Source organism: Antechinus flavipes, chromosome 2 (genome assembly GCF_016432865.1).
Source record: "Antechinus flavipes isolate AdamAnt ecotype Samford, QLD, Australia chromosome 2, AdamAnt_v2, whole genome shotgun sequence".
NCBI lineage: Eukaryota > Metazoa > Chordata > Mammalia > Dasyuromorphia > Dasyuridae > Antechinus > Antechinus flavipes.
This window is the reverse complement of record NC_067399.1, coordinates 281,629,186-281,643,685: the sequence shown is the minus strand read 5'-3', so window position 1 is coordinate 281,643,685 and position 14,500 is coordinate 281,629,186. Positions and strand designations below refer to the sequence as shown.

Below are 14,500 nucleotides of genomic sequence, written 5' to 3'. Positions count from 1 at the left end.
AACTCAGGCCTGGCACTTTATCCACTAAGCTGTGTAGCTGTCCTTCATAAGGAATAACAGGGAACATATGCTTTTTAGGGTCCCTGTTCATGAGGCATTTACTCTCCTCAGTCAAAAAAAACTCAGTTGTATTTGATTTATATTCCAAGTAGAGAAAAGGAATAAAGATGAAATATTCAGTCCCTTTCCTTCTATTTTTTGTTTTATCCAGACCGATGATTTAAAAAATGTAGGGAAAATTCTTCTACTGATAACAGATTGGTGACTCCTTTTATATTTATAATCACAAAACCATAGGATTATAGTCTTGGAGCTGAGAGAATTCTTGGGGTATGCCTCATCCCACTTTGGTTGGAAACTGAGGCTAAATGTAGCGAGTGATAGTATTAGAATTAGGATCCAAATCTTCTGACTCCAAATCCAAGGTTCTTTCGACTTTTCTGTGGAGACATTGTCTCCAAGGAAATACAAGAACTTTGTTTCTCAGAAACTTGACTTGAACTCAAATCTTCCTTACTTGAAAGCCATCCTTCTGGATCAGTCCTCTTTTTATCTTGTGCTATCAAATGGAAGTCAGGTTTTCAGTTTCTACCTCTCTCCTTAACTAGCTACCTATGAGAACCAAAGCTCCATGAGATCCTAGGAGCAAAGACATTAGTTAGGTTTTGAAGAGTTATTTTGATTGCTTATTCACTGCAGAGAAATAAACTGTTTTTCTAATTTCTAGCAATATAAACAGGGGTGTAAAGGGTGTTCATAGAAGACTAGTACCTCTGATGTGAAGACTGTCGAGCCCTTTATAGGGCTGCTTTCTACCCTTGCTACCCAGCTGATCCATCTAACTCTTAACTGCTGACCTGTGGCAGAACATGCCAAGCTTGTACTGGACTGATCAACCACAGTTGGACACATTGCAGCAACACAACTAACACAGTGATGTCATTTTGGTCCTTTTCGGGAATGGAGGACAACAAAATTCCATTATCATTAAACATTTTGGATGTTTCCAAGTGTTCATTATCACATCCTTTCTTACCTAGTGAAGTAAACTCAGAAATATTTTTTGTTGCTCAATCCATGTATTTGCTTATCTCCCTCATTCAACTCTTAACTCCTTAAGGACAAGAATTTTTGTCTCTCCTTTTTCATCTTTTCCCACTTTATCTTAGCACTGTCACATAGTAGGTACTGACTGACTTTGTTGACTGACTTTAGCTATTCTCTAGCTTCATCCAATGAATCCAAAGTATTAAAAATTCTTGGTTATTAAACAACACTATAACAAGTAATTTCCAGGGTTCCCCTTAGGCTTTTTCCTAATTTAAAAAACTCAATGGATTTTTTTTACATACATGTACACATGTATAATAATATAATGAACATAAGAATATATGTACGTATATGTATCTGTGTGCATATAATATACATTCATCTCTTTGATAATATCCTCTAAGTTGATTTATTACATATTATTTAACAAGGCATTTCCTTTTGCCTAAATTTTTTTTTTTTACTTAAGTGTATGAAGCTGATCAAGAGAGTTCTTTAACTTGAAGAGCTTGTAAGATTTGTTTAGAATTTTGTAATCTTCCCATGGAGGTCTTAGGACTCACTCACTACACAAGGTGGAGTGAGGATCCCTGATAGAAACATTCTCTCTGTAATCTTTGGTTCTTCATGTACTCCACATCTTAATCCTATATAATAATATTAGTCAAATATTAACCTTGAAAAGCTGAGATGTTTGAAGGTAAGGACTGTTTTTATTCTTTTTTTGTATTTTCAGAGCTTAGCATGGTTCCTGGCACATAGTAGGTACTGATTAAGTGCTAGTTTTCATTGCTTTCATGGGAAACTTTGGAGCAACAAAACAGCTTTTCTTTTGAAACAATGAACTAAATCCAGAACTGAAATGATAGAAATAACCAATATTTATTTAACTCTTTGAGGTTTGAAAAAGTGGTTTTACATATGTTATCTCATAAGATCTTCACAATAATTGTTGGAATTAGGTGATACTCACCCCATTTTACAAATGAGGAAAACTTCCTGAAAAAGTTAAGACACTAGGAATAGCTAGGTGGTGCAGTGGCTAGAACACGAGCCATCAGGAGAACCTGAGTTCAAATTTGACCTCAGACACTTAACACTTCCTGGCTGTGTGACCCTGGGCAAGTCACTTAGCCCCAATTGTCTCAGCAAAAAAAAAAAAAAAAACAAAAACTTATGACCGTATTTAAACCAGAGCCTAAAATGTTGGCATACAGGATACATTAGTATTAAACTTTAGATTCTCAATAATCTCTCTGGATCCAGGAACCACCCAAGGTTGTGTTGCCATTTCTCAAACACATAGCTTATGGCTTAGTTACTAGTTATGGCTCTCCCCTTAGTCTGGAGTAACTGGTAGATTCCTCCTCACAATATTACAAGGAAATCAATTATATTGAAATAGCTATCAAAAAATTAAACGTTCATGGACCCCAGTTTAAGAATCTTTACCTCAAAGGAATCCTGTAAAAATTGAAATTTTTGGTGTTTAATACCTTTTTCATTTCACCTATTTATAGTTGATAAAATCCAAAGAATGTTAAAGCTACTATGTTTTGGGGGTTGTAGATATATCACCCTAAAAGGACATTTAATCCCAGTATTTGAGGGTGGATTCTAATCTTGATGCCTGAATTCTTGAAATTATAAGGTAAAAGTTTTTCTTATAAGACAAGGGCATTTGAAGGAGGAAGACATAAGATTCATGTAATATGCTGGTCCTTCTTTGCGTTTTTTAAACTAATAGGAATTTTTAACTGAGAGGGGGCTGAATGGCATTAAAATCTGGCAACAATGCTTTAATATGGTTTCCTGAAGCTCTGTCCATCATACACTGCTCATGCTTCCTTTTTCTATTTCAGATTTATCTCTGAAGGATAAATCAGGGAATTCTGGTGGAAGTAAGCTTAGAAGATATTCCCCCCTCTTGTTTTACTTTTAAAAAAAGCTTACTGGATGAGTTTCAAGTTGAGCATTTTGAAAAATGATAGGGAATTAAATTGTTACATTGTCTATGTTGTATGTGTTAAAAGACAGGTGTGGAGCTGTGTATATTGGATTTCAGATACAGGGATGTTGAGAATCTTTTAGTACTAAGGTTCAGCGAAGTGACTAAAGGATGCCAAATGAAAAAGAGTAGAAAATGAAAAAGGAGAAAGTGGATTTTAGTATCTAAAAAAATTGTAATGCTCAAAAGATTTTAATCCTATTAAAACATAACCAAGCAATAATATTGTTTTTCCTATTATGTTTTTTCCTTGCAACACATATAAGCCAGAACTTAAGAATTATTACTAAGAAACACACACACACACACACACACACACACACACACACACACACACACAAAACTAATGACTCCATTTTATTTCCTCTAAAATGTTTTCTTTTATCTACTCACACAGTATAGTCTTAGACTTAAGATGAGGGGAATAAATTCAATATCATTTATTTGGAATAGTATAATCAATTTATTTTTAAAAAATGGAAAGACATTCCAACTGATATTGAATTATGGTCATTGGACAAACTTCAGATTAAATTTTAATTACTCTAGGGTCGATTTTGTGATTTTTGTAAAGAACAGGTGCTATCAGCAATACTGTACTATATACAATCTCTGAAAATATTCAGTTAACACTACTAAATGCAGCCAGAGGTAAAAATAAATTTAATGGTAACCTTTCTAAGACCTTAATTGTAAGAAAAAAAAAAGATACTCGTATCCCCCCCTCCCCTCTGTCCCGCCTTTCTCCAGTGATGGCTGAGAGTATGTTTCTTAGAACTTCATTCAAAATGACAAATCATATCAAAACAACCATATTTGAGATGGTATGTGAAAGTTCTTTATTGTGTGCTTTTGTACTCATTACTCAAAGTATGTCTGTTGATTTTTTTCATCTCTTAAGTTTTTTCTTGGCATAGAAGCCTTTAGGGAACATGCTGAAATATCTGTGATTTTCTATTGGGCCCCTTAGGTGTTGATAATGAACGACCTGAACAGACTTGAGAAGGAAAGAATCAGGAGTATCTTGGGGGTGTTTTTTTAGTTCTTCAGATTTCATTTGGAGAAGATAGACACACGAAAGGTCTTTGTTTTAATTACAGTAGCGTTGAAGGACAATTTTCTTTTGACTAAAAATGTTGTATTCAGTCTGAAAAGAGAAAAAAGATATCTTGTAAATTGAACAAAAAATAGATTGTTGGGGAGGTAGAGAATTTAAAAAATTAAATTTCCCTTTAACTTTAAAAAGGTCAGTTTCCTAAAAGTTTTATCACCAACCTTCTATTTTCTCATCCAGAGGAAGATCAGTAATTGCCTCCTCTTTTCAGATGTGCATGTACTCATTGATGCTTTTTCATTGGCTTCTTGAAGGTGACCACTTTCCAAGAAAATGTTTTCGCTTCCGCCAACTTGACAGGATTTTGTCTGCCTAGACATATTGGTAGCATTTCTGCATTTGTTCTGGCTATGTGATGTTAAAACAAACAAAACCCCCAAAGCACTCAATAAACTCAAAGTTTACCTCAACTTCTGTGCTTGTATACCAGCCGTAGGATTTATTCCATTTTTACTCAAAAAAAGTTTTCTTCTTGTCTTCTCAGGAATTATGGTCTAATGGAAAAAATTCTAACATTGGAGTCCAAGCATACTTGGGTTTGAAGTGTGTTAAAGGGGAAAAGCACTGGCTTTTGAATCCCAGAATCTTGGTTCAAATTTCACATTTGATACTTACATTGTTTCACCTTAGGAGAGCCAACCTTACCTCCCCCTGGGCATATTTCCTCATCTGTAAAATGGGTTCCACTAGATGGTCTCTGAGGTCCCTTCCAAAACTCTTGATCTATGAACTATGAATCCTGTATGTCTTTTTGAACAAGTTGCTTAATTTCTCATTCTTAGTTTCCTCATCTATAAAAGGGAGATAATACCAGTGGTTCCTACCCAGCCTCCCTCCACAGTGGAGTTATGAAAATCAAAGAAATATTATATGTGAAGCACTTTGCCAACCTTAAATCACTAGGCTAGTTTTCTCATTTCCATTCCAGCTAAGATGCAGTAATGTAAGCCTCCAATTAATTAAGTGGCAATTATGGCATAGTACAGTAGCTTTGGGCCTGGAGTCAGTAAGATTCAAGTTCAACTCCAATCTCAGATATACACACATACTACATACATACATGTGTGTATTGTATGTATTTATGCATATACTTATACACATACATACATAAATACACATGTATATGTATATATACACATACACAAAACATTTTGTCACCTTAGACAAATTACTATCTGTCTCAGTTTCCTCAGCTATGAAATTTTTATATAAATAATAGCACCTACCTCTTAGGGATTGTTGTGAGGATCAAATCAGATATTTGTAAAGCCTGACATAGAAGGAGCTTAATACATGCTTATTTCCTTCTTTCTTTCCTTCAATTCTTGCCTCTTCCTTTTAAAAAAAAATCATTACCATCCTTTTCCTGAAAGACATATGTACCTACCTCTTTCTGGGATATCTTTGGTTTGTATTAGTTTCACTTTTTTAGTCCATTCTCTAGAATCTTGGAAACTATCTAGACTCTCCTCTAGATGAACTCATTTAAATTCCATCTTGTCCTCCTTATTGTGTCATATTTCTCTTTCTTCCTTCTGAAAAACATTTGACCTACCTCCTTTTGGAATATTTTTGATCTCATGTGTCTCTCTCCAGTAGCAGAACAAATGTTTCCAATTCATCTCTTGAAAGAACTATTCATTCCTTGGATCTTTGAAAGGTATTCTATTTTCCTGAAAAATTTCACCCTCCAATTCTCTTTGGGTGCTTTCATTATTTGAATCCTCTCTTCCTGTTCTCACCATTAAGAATCCTTAAAATTGTACCCACTCTTTCTTCTGAAGACCATGGTGTCTCCTTGAGACATTTTTCTCCATTAGACTCATAAGTTGTTTCTCTGAAGTACAAAACCACTTTTATCTTTTTTAGGATATAGAAGATTACATACCTTGCCTCTTGAAACATCAACTTTAAGTAGGAAAGCCATGAAAAATAACTAATCCAAATTCCCTTTGGATTATTGATTTAGCTGAACTAGACAAACTCACCTTTCCACCATTTCTGAATTTCATTTGCTCTGATGTTGGATTGCTGATTTTTCTCAAAGAAATAAATTTGAATTTTTCAGCCTCCTCTGGACTTTCATTTCCAATCACACTGAGAACTATGTTATTGTGTTTACAGGATTGTCTTCTGTGTTAAATACATGATTCATGTTGAATATTTTACATCAACCCTAAATGTAAATTTGAAAGCACAAATATATTCCAGAAATATCTACTGGTGAGTATGGATTACATTTGGGAACCACTTGCCTGTTTTAAAACTTTCATCAGACTGGAGAAACAGAACTTTTCATGAAGAGTAGAGTTCAAGTATTTTTCATAAGCCACACTAAAAGACCAGGTCCTTCATTCTGCTTTACTGGATTCAGTAAACTGTTACTTCCTTTCGACTTCAAGAACTGCCTCACTGAAAGAATGACTCACCTTACATTTTTTTTGGGGGGGAATATATGACATGTGATCCTCCTTTTCCTGTCCTTCCTTATCTTACATGACAAAGCCCTGGATTATGGCCTCTCCATATGCAAAGGAAAAAAAAGATTTTTTAGAGTTTCCTCTTCCTCCAGAAATTTCTCTTTGAGGAGTATTCCTCTATCTTAATTCCCTTCTCTCTCTCTCTCAGAACTTGGACTTACTATTCCTTCAAGATCTTTAGACAGAATCTATTTCAATTTACAAATAAATCTAACTTTTGACTATGCTTACCATAGAATGGATTTTGCTTCTGTACCCCTGGAAAATTGGAAGTATTTTATCTCAGTACATTTCTGTTTAAATTAGTTTTAAGGTGATAAACTCTGGGAACATTTCAAAATAGTTCTTTTCTGTAATTTAGGGCTCATCTCTTTGGCTTAGATCTTGATCAGTAAACTCAATGGAAATGAAAAAACATCTTTCAATTGAATTGTGAGGGTTAAGTGTCTAAATAGGGTCTAGCTGCTGTGTCCCTTTTCCCTTCTTGCCCTTCCCATTAGTTGCCATTCTGGACTTAGCATGATCCTTGAGCTGTTGTTCAATAGACAGCTCATTATGAGAATGGAGTGTAAGTGAGGGCTTCAGTGTGGCCAGATGGATGGGATCATTTTAGAAAAAGGAAACAGGATGTGAAATGCTTGGTCCTGATAGAGAAAGCCAATACTTCTGGACACTGGTGCCCATTGTGGTGGTCAGGATTGGATCTCTATAAGCCTGAATAAGGGCAGGCAGCCACCTACCTTGGGTAATTTGAGAGTGTGTTGGTTCCCAAATATTTGCTCCTTCACTGACCTGACTCAGTGCCTGAAATTTCGATAACTAAAGTCATCCCTTTAGTTTAGGTATTGTTTTCCAGAAGGCAGGACCTGTTAAAATACCCATGTTGACCAAAAGGTGTGATATATATCTATATAGATATATCTATCTATCTACATATTCTGTACCTATACTCTTTATTAGTTCCTTAACACTTGTTAGATTAGCTGCTATTCCTTTTTAAGAGAACAGGACCCAGAGCAAAGGCGGCATAGAATAAATTGGTCTTGGTTGGGAGAGGGAGAAAGGAATGGTATTAAGAGAAATAAGGGACCATAAGGGTAACCAAATATATTTTTGGATTATACAAAATTGGAAGAGATAGTTAATTAATGACCTAAATCCAAAGAGAGTTGTATCTACAGTCTAGAATTATAGGCAGAAATGAGCAAGATAAGAATCTTAAATGAGTATTTCATAGATGTGTATTTTCAGGGTTGTGGGAATTCCTTCCAATGATAGAAATTGCAACTCCTTTAGGAATTTAGTATATTGGAAAGTTGCTTGTGTCCAAAAAAGTCATCATCCTGTCTGTTAACTTAGTGATGGGCTTCTCTGAGCTTAGCTAAGCTGTTCCTTAGATATATCAACTTGATAGGTAAAGGCAGATAAGACTTATGCTCCATGGCTTAATCATCAAGATTCACCTCCATTCTGTGATGAGGAAGGAGGACTTTAGATGAAAAGAAAAGATTTATAGAAATATTGATAAGAGGTAACAGAAATACAAATTTCTACACTGAAATAAAAAAAATCAGTTGTGAAGGTGAAGATATCAGTGAAACTAGGCTTTATATTATAAGTAGTTTGCATGAAGCTAAAACTGAAAATTTAGTGAATTACTAATTTTACACTTGAAATGAAACAATAATATGATGTGGGCTGCTGTGAAAGCTAAGGGAAATAAGTCATGTGTTTTTTTTTTTTTTTTGCCTCTTTCTAGTATTTTCTAGTAAATCTTAAAGTGAGTATTATTTTCAGAATGCTTGTGCTTTGATTGAAAACAGAAATTTTGGGATCATTACATACTAAAGTTCTCTAATGCTTATGACTTAAGTAAATAAGCATTTATTAAGCACCAATAGACTGCTCAAACTCTAAAGAGACATGACCCCACATGACTTTTTAGATTTTAATAAAATCTAAGTTACCATGACCTCATTCCAGTTATGTTATAGAGTTTGGTCTTATTAGGGTACTAATTGTTTGTACTAGGGAGTTGTAATAGAACCAGTTCTGATATGCTGATGTTATATGAAACATTCTCAGTTAATAGACAAAGCTTATTACTACCCCAGAATGGGCGATGTACTGATATAATGAGGGATAAGAGTAGAAATCTTAAGCCACTGAAATTGGATTTTAGAAACATGCTTGACCTCTTTCCCTCTTTCATGCTGGATATGACTCAATACAGTTATATGTATATATATATCAGTTAAACCAATAATGGTTTTACTCCTTTGCTGAAATGCCATGGCTATATGCAGCCAAAGTGTAGCGCAATTATTTGCTGTCATAGTGAAAGAAAAGAAGAGGCTCAGAAGGGCAGGCTCTGAAAAGAAAATATTCACTGTGATCTGTAGAAAGTCCTGGCATACCTTTCTAATGAGATATAAACACTCACCTTCATAATTTTTCTCATCTGATAAGTAAAATGTCAGAAGTCCTGACTTAAGTCACAAATGTTTTCCCCCCAATATTTGACAGGTCAAGCTTCTTTGCCTTTGAAAGAAAATTTAAAAAACAAAATACTTGTAACTATTTATATTTGCCTCCTTTTATGACAAAGTCCCCACTGGAGTTATGATGTCACAATCTGTGACATACCTTAGCCAAAAACTTTTTGTGCTCTGAGTTAGGGAGTATGTTTTCTTTACTAGTGTTTAATGTGTTTCCTCTAAATTCATTTTGAATCTCTGAGAGATGATATTTAGGCCTTTTTTTGTTGTTAGTCCAGTCTCTTTTCCGATATGGAGGGATCCTGACACAAATCTAAGCATTAGAATTTTGAAATTTCTTCAATTAAGGATCACTAATATAGTAATAGTTTGGATTATTTGATAATATGAGGGAAATAGGAAGTTTTGCAAAAATCCCAGATAGACAAGAATTGCTAATAAAAAGGACACTATTATTATTATCATTGTGGCAGTTCTATGAAACAGAGCTCTCACTCTTTCTACCAGAAATCTTTGTCCAGGGGTGTGGGAAGAAGGGCAGTTTTAAAGCATGGATGGTAAAATAATAGAAGTGGTAATGTAATTGGGGTCAGAAGACCTTAGTTAAAATTCCACCTCTGATACTACTTATGTGACCTTGGAAAATAATCTAAAAGTAACATCCTTGGACTACAAGTTTCCCTGTCTATAAAAGGGTTTGTACTAGTTTATGTGTATGATTCTATGATGGAGTCAACCTAGAAACTTTTAAGGATCCTTCTAACATTCACGTATAATATTATGAACTACTACTTCCTCCAACAGCCTTAGTTAATAATTCTATTAACGTTTGGTTTTGTGCTACTCACTGAATTAAAGATTTGCATTGGGGGGATATAGTAGAGACTATTTAGCCTTGTTTTACACATGAGCAAATTGAGGCTCAAAGAATTTTGCCAAATTATACTGACAGATTGATTACTCAGGAGAGCTGGTATTTGAACCCTGGTCTACTAAGTATAAATAAAATTAATGGTCTTTCCACAGTGGTTTATATACACATTTATACATAGATATGTTTATGTGTGCATATACATATTTATATACAAAATTATATTTACATATAATTATAATACATATTTACATATAATATACACATATATACTTAGATATATATGTTTATATAGATGTGAATACACACATACTTATACTTGTATATGTGTTGTAAGCATGTATATTCAGAAATAAGATAAAAACTAGACCTAAAACTTGACTTAAGAGAACTCCCTCTACCATTGCAAGATGACACAAACATTTCCTTAAGAGGGGGAGATTTTAAGAAATAATTTCTTTTCTTAGAATTGGGATGCCAAGACATTTTGGGGGAACAAATGAAGATTTTTTGGTAAGATATAGTAGGATATACTCTATGAAAAAGTACCCTAGTCAAAAATCTGGTGACTCTAACAATCTCTTTCCCTTCTCTAGACCTGGAAGGGACTATAAGCATCGATATTATCAACTAAAAAATGAGGTTACTGAGATCCAAAAAAAGGAAAGGATTTTGTCCAGGGTAGCAGGACAAAGTAGTGGCAGAGCAATGACTAGAACCTTAAAGAGGCTCCTCTCAACAAACTCTTGGCTATTAAAGAAAAACTAATAAAGTGTAATACATCACATCTGAGATATGAATTGAGATAAGTTTTTAAAAACCACCCAAAGTTTTCTGCTTGAGATCTAAAAGATGAATTCTTTCTGTATTTAAATCCCTAATCTTTTAAATGTTTTTACCTTACCAGTTGTTTCAAACTGGATTTCTCACAGGCATCTTAACCTCAACACATCCAAAACTTTATTCATTATCTGTTTCCCCACTTCCCCCTCCACTAATCTATTCCTCTTTGAAAACTTTATTATTGTTAAGGCTTCCACTTTTCTACCAGTTCAATCCCGTAGCTCCCATTCCAATTCAGCCCTTCATCATCTCTCCCCTGGATTATTTTCCAGCTTGTTCTATTCCCAAATTTCAATTTCTCTTGACCAATTTAAATCTGAATAGCACCAGGATCATCAAATATTTCTTTTAGATGATCAGAAAAAAATTTTAAAATTCCATTTTTAAATGGAAAAGATTATAAATTTATTTACCAATGAATTACTACTATATCTCTAAAAACAAACCTTTATTAATAATGTATGTCACCTTCTCTCTTGTGCATTTTGTCCCTCTGACTCCAAGTACCAGCAACCTCTTTCTCTCTTCTCTGAAGACTGAGATATATTTAGATAAGAATGAATGTAGTGTTCTGTTTTTTTCTTGCCATGGTGATACTTGCTTTTATGATATCAGAGGTCAGCTTGCATCACCAATTAACTGCTTACTGGTTGTTTCAACCTGGATTTGCCATAGGCATCTTAACTTCAACTTATCCAAAACTTTATTCAGTATCTTTCTCCCTGCTTCCTTTCTCCCCCAATCTATTCCTCCTTGAAACTTCTCTATTACTGTCAAGGTTGCCACTGTTCTACCAGTCCAGTCCCATAGCTACCAGTCCAGTTCAATCCCTCATTATCAGTCCCCTGGATTATTGCAATAGTTGTCTAATTTGTTTCTCTGCCTCATATATACCTTCACTTCATTCCACCAATCCATCTTCCACACAGCTTGCTTGCATGTTTTTCTTACCATATTGCATCCTCTTTTTTTCCTCTTCAAATGAGCAAAATCCTTTGCCTTCTTCTTACCTCTAGAATTTGCTATGTAATTTTTAAAAATAATTTGATCCCTTTCTACTTTCCTAGTTTGATTAAATTTCACCCTTCTCTCTCTTTTTTTTATGATTTAGCCATTCTGGTTTTCTATTTTCACTCAAAATCCTCTAGAGATTTCTCATCTATGCCTTTGAACTAGTTGTCTTCCATGGTGGGGATGCTCTTCTTAACCCTGCTTCACAGAATCTATGGCTCCCAAGATTTGGCTCAAATGCCATTTGCTGGAGAGTGTGAGATTTAGATTTGATTTTGATTATTGATTAATTAATGGTTAAGAGTTCTAGTTAATCATTGGAACTAGATCAGATTTGATTTAATTATATATACCTAAATAGAAGAAATGTAAGAGTTTAGGTTCCTCAATTTTAAAGGCTTCAAATTGATCCTTTCTCATGAGGGAGACAAGGAACATAAATGAAAAATGAATCAATCTGGTCAGGAGATGCTTTTCCTGGCACTGGGTCTTTCTGCATGGAACATTTCAGAGTATATTGATTAACTCTGTGTTTTCCCTACTGCAATGGATTCTGAAGATACTTTGCAAATCAACATGATTAAGTAAAATGTATAGCTTTATCTTTTCTATAGACCAACTACAGTCTTAGTTTAGTTTATATCACTGAACTTTGTGTAACCAATTGAAAAAAAAAAGCTGACCCTGTCAGATGGATCTTTGGCTACTGAGAGGATATTGACTTCTTTCCTTGGCAATTGCTAGCCTTGTTAAATTATGTTCAGAACCTCTTGCCTAAATTTCTTTTTATCACAATTTTTATCTTTTTTATTGCAACAAGGGGTTTCTCATTCCCCTTTCTCCCTACCAGTTGCTAAATAATTTTTCTTAGAGATTACCTCTCGTTTCTATGTATGTTTTCTATATACATTGAGTATCCTCTACTAGAACATTTTGAGTTTCTTTTTTTCTTATTGATTAGACCATTGCCTAGAATGTTGGAAACTCTGAAAAAATACTTGTTGACTGCTTAAACAACACTTCTTTGACTTGCTGGGTCTGATATAGTATTGTCTCTTAATGCTTTCCCACTCTATAGCTTCACTCTGATTGCTGGCTCCCTCCACTATGTTAGGAGTTATTTCCACTGTATTTCCCTTCGTTTCTGGCTCAACTCTCTGACTGCCTCCTTCTCATCGTCAGCTCTTTTGCCTAGAAAGATATTGTTTTTTTTTAATTCTAGTTCCCCTTTAAGTGCTCTATCTTCATTAATAGAATGTAAGTTTCCTGGAGATAATGAACTATTTTTCTCACTTATATCCCTAGAGCCTACCACTGTGCTTATAGTTATTTATGAAGTACTTGTTCTATCCACTTACAATCTCTGTATCTGTATACCTATGTATCTATCTGTGTATCTGTCTGTGTGTCTATGTATTTTTGTTTCTATCTATGTGCCTATCTGTGTATCTGTCTGTGTGTCTATGTATCTATCTTTGTTTCTGTATACCTATGTATCTGTGTATTTATGTATCTCTATATATGTATACATCTTCTGTGTACGTGTGTTTTTATCTGTATATGAATCTATCTATATACCTATGGATCTATTCATGTACCTATGGATCTATATCTGTATCTATCCATCTATCTGTCTAATCTACCAATATTTACTAAATATAGGCAAGGCACTAACATTTAAGTTGTTGGGCATCTCTCTAAAACTGTAACTTGTAGAAAATATACTACCTTATCCAGTGATGAGCCTTTATTCACTTATCCTAGTGTCCAGATGGCATGGAGTAGGTACTTAATAAACTATCTACCTGATTTCAAATTTCCTAGAGACATGAAATCATAAATACTGTCCTGTGAGGCAGCTAGATAGTCTAATGTATACAACACTGGACTAAAGAGTTTATATTCTGTCTTAGACACTGACTACGTATTGTTGGACAAGTCTCTTAACCTCTATCTTATTTTCCACATGTGTAATAATGGGAATAATGGTATCATCTACCCCATAAGATGATTGTGAGCTTTTGTGTTTTAAAACAAATGAGATAATATATAAAAAGTATTTTCAAACCTTAAACCCTGAAAATTTGAGTTATTCACACATACATCTATACAGATGCTTCTACAAACATGTTTTGAGTATGAAAACATGAAACACAGGAGTAAACTTATATGTATATGTTTGTGTGGGAAAATTCCTATTAAGTTGTCCTCAAGAGCCTACAACTTGAGTTACTTATTTGGGGAGAGGAAAAGCTGTCTCAAAGAGTCTTTGTGAGGTTGGCAGTTATGGCCCTATAGGGGAGAAAAGAGCTAGTTGATTCAATCTAGTTCCTGCTATCTCCTCCTTACTCAATGCAGTTCAAGCTTGGAGTGTGGGCATACTGCTTTAAACCCAAACTGAAGAAAATAAGGAAAGGCAGCTGGGAAACAGCAATGTCTTGGGGCTGGCAACATGCTATGATAAAAGTACCATAGTTTTACTAGCATTTTAGAACTTTTTTCAGAATTATGTTTCTGCATACAGGCATAGCACTTTTTAGTGAAAGGAGATAAAATGTTACTGGTATATAATTCATTTATAGAACAGAAATGAAAAAATATTTTTAGCAGCATATGCCTTTTTGC

The 14,500-nt window shown here is 34.4% G+C and overlaps 1 long non-coding RNA gene across 8 annotated transcripts; it reads right to left on the bottom strand.

The window, feature by feature from the left end:
- Positions 1-3,873: 3,873 nt before the first annotated feature.
- On the bottom strand, positions 3,874-13,704 carry LOC127549351 (uncharacterized). Of its 8 annotated transcripts, none has more exons than XR_007950559.1 (7): positions 13,604-13,704; positions 9,096-9,193; positions 7,393-7,518; positions 6,161-6,693; positions 4,578-4,666; positions 4,334-4,484; positions 3,874-4,205 (listed from the first exon to the last, which is right to left on the bottom strand). It is a non-coding gene; the product is annotated as an uncharacterized LOC127549351 (long non-coding RNA). The 8 variants fall into 8 exon arrangements; XR_007950554.1 differs by lacking the exon at positions 13,604-13,704 and adding an exon at positions 11,311-11,428; XR_007950555.1 differs by lacking the exon at positions 13,604-13,704 and adding an exon at positions 11,311-11,428 and having other exon boundaries at positions 4,334-4,480.
- Positions 13,705-14,500: the final 796 nt, after the last annotated feature.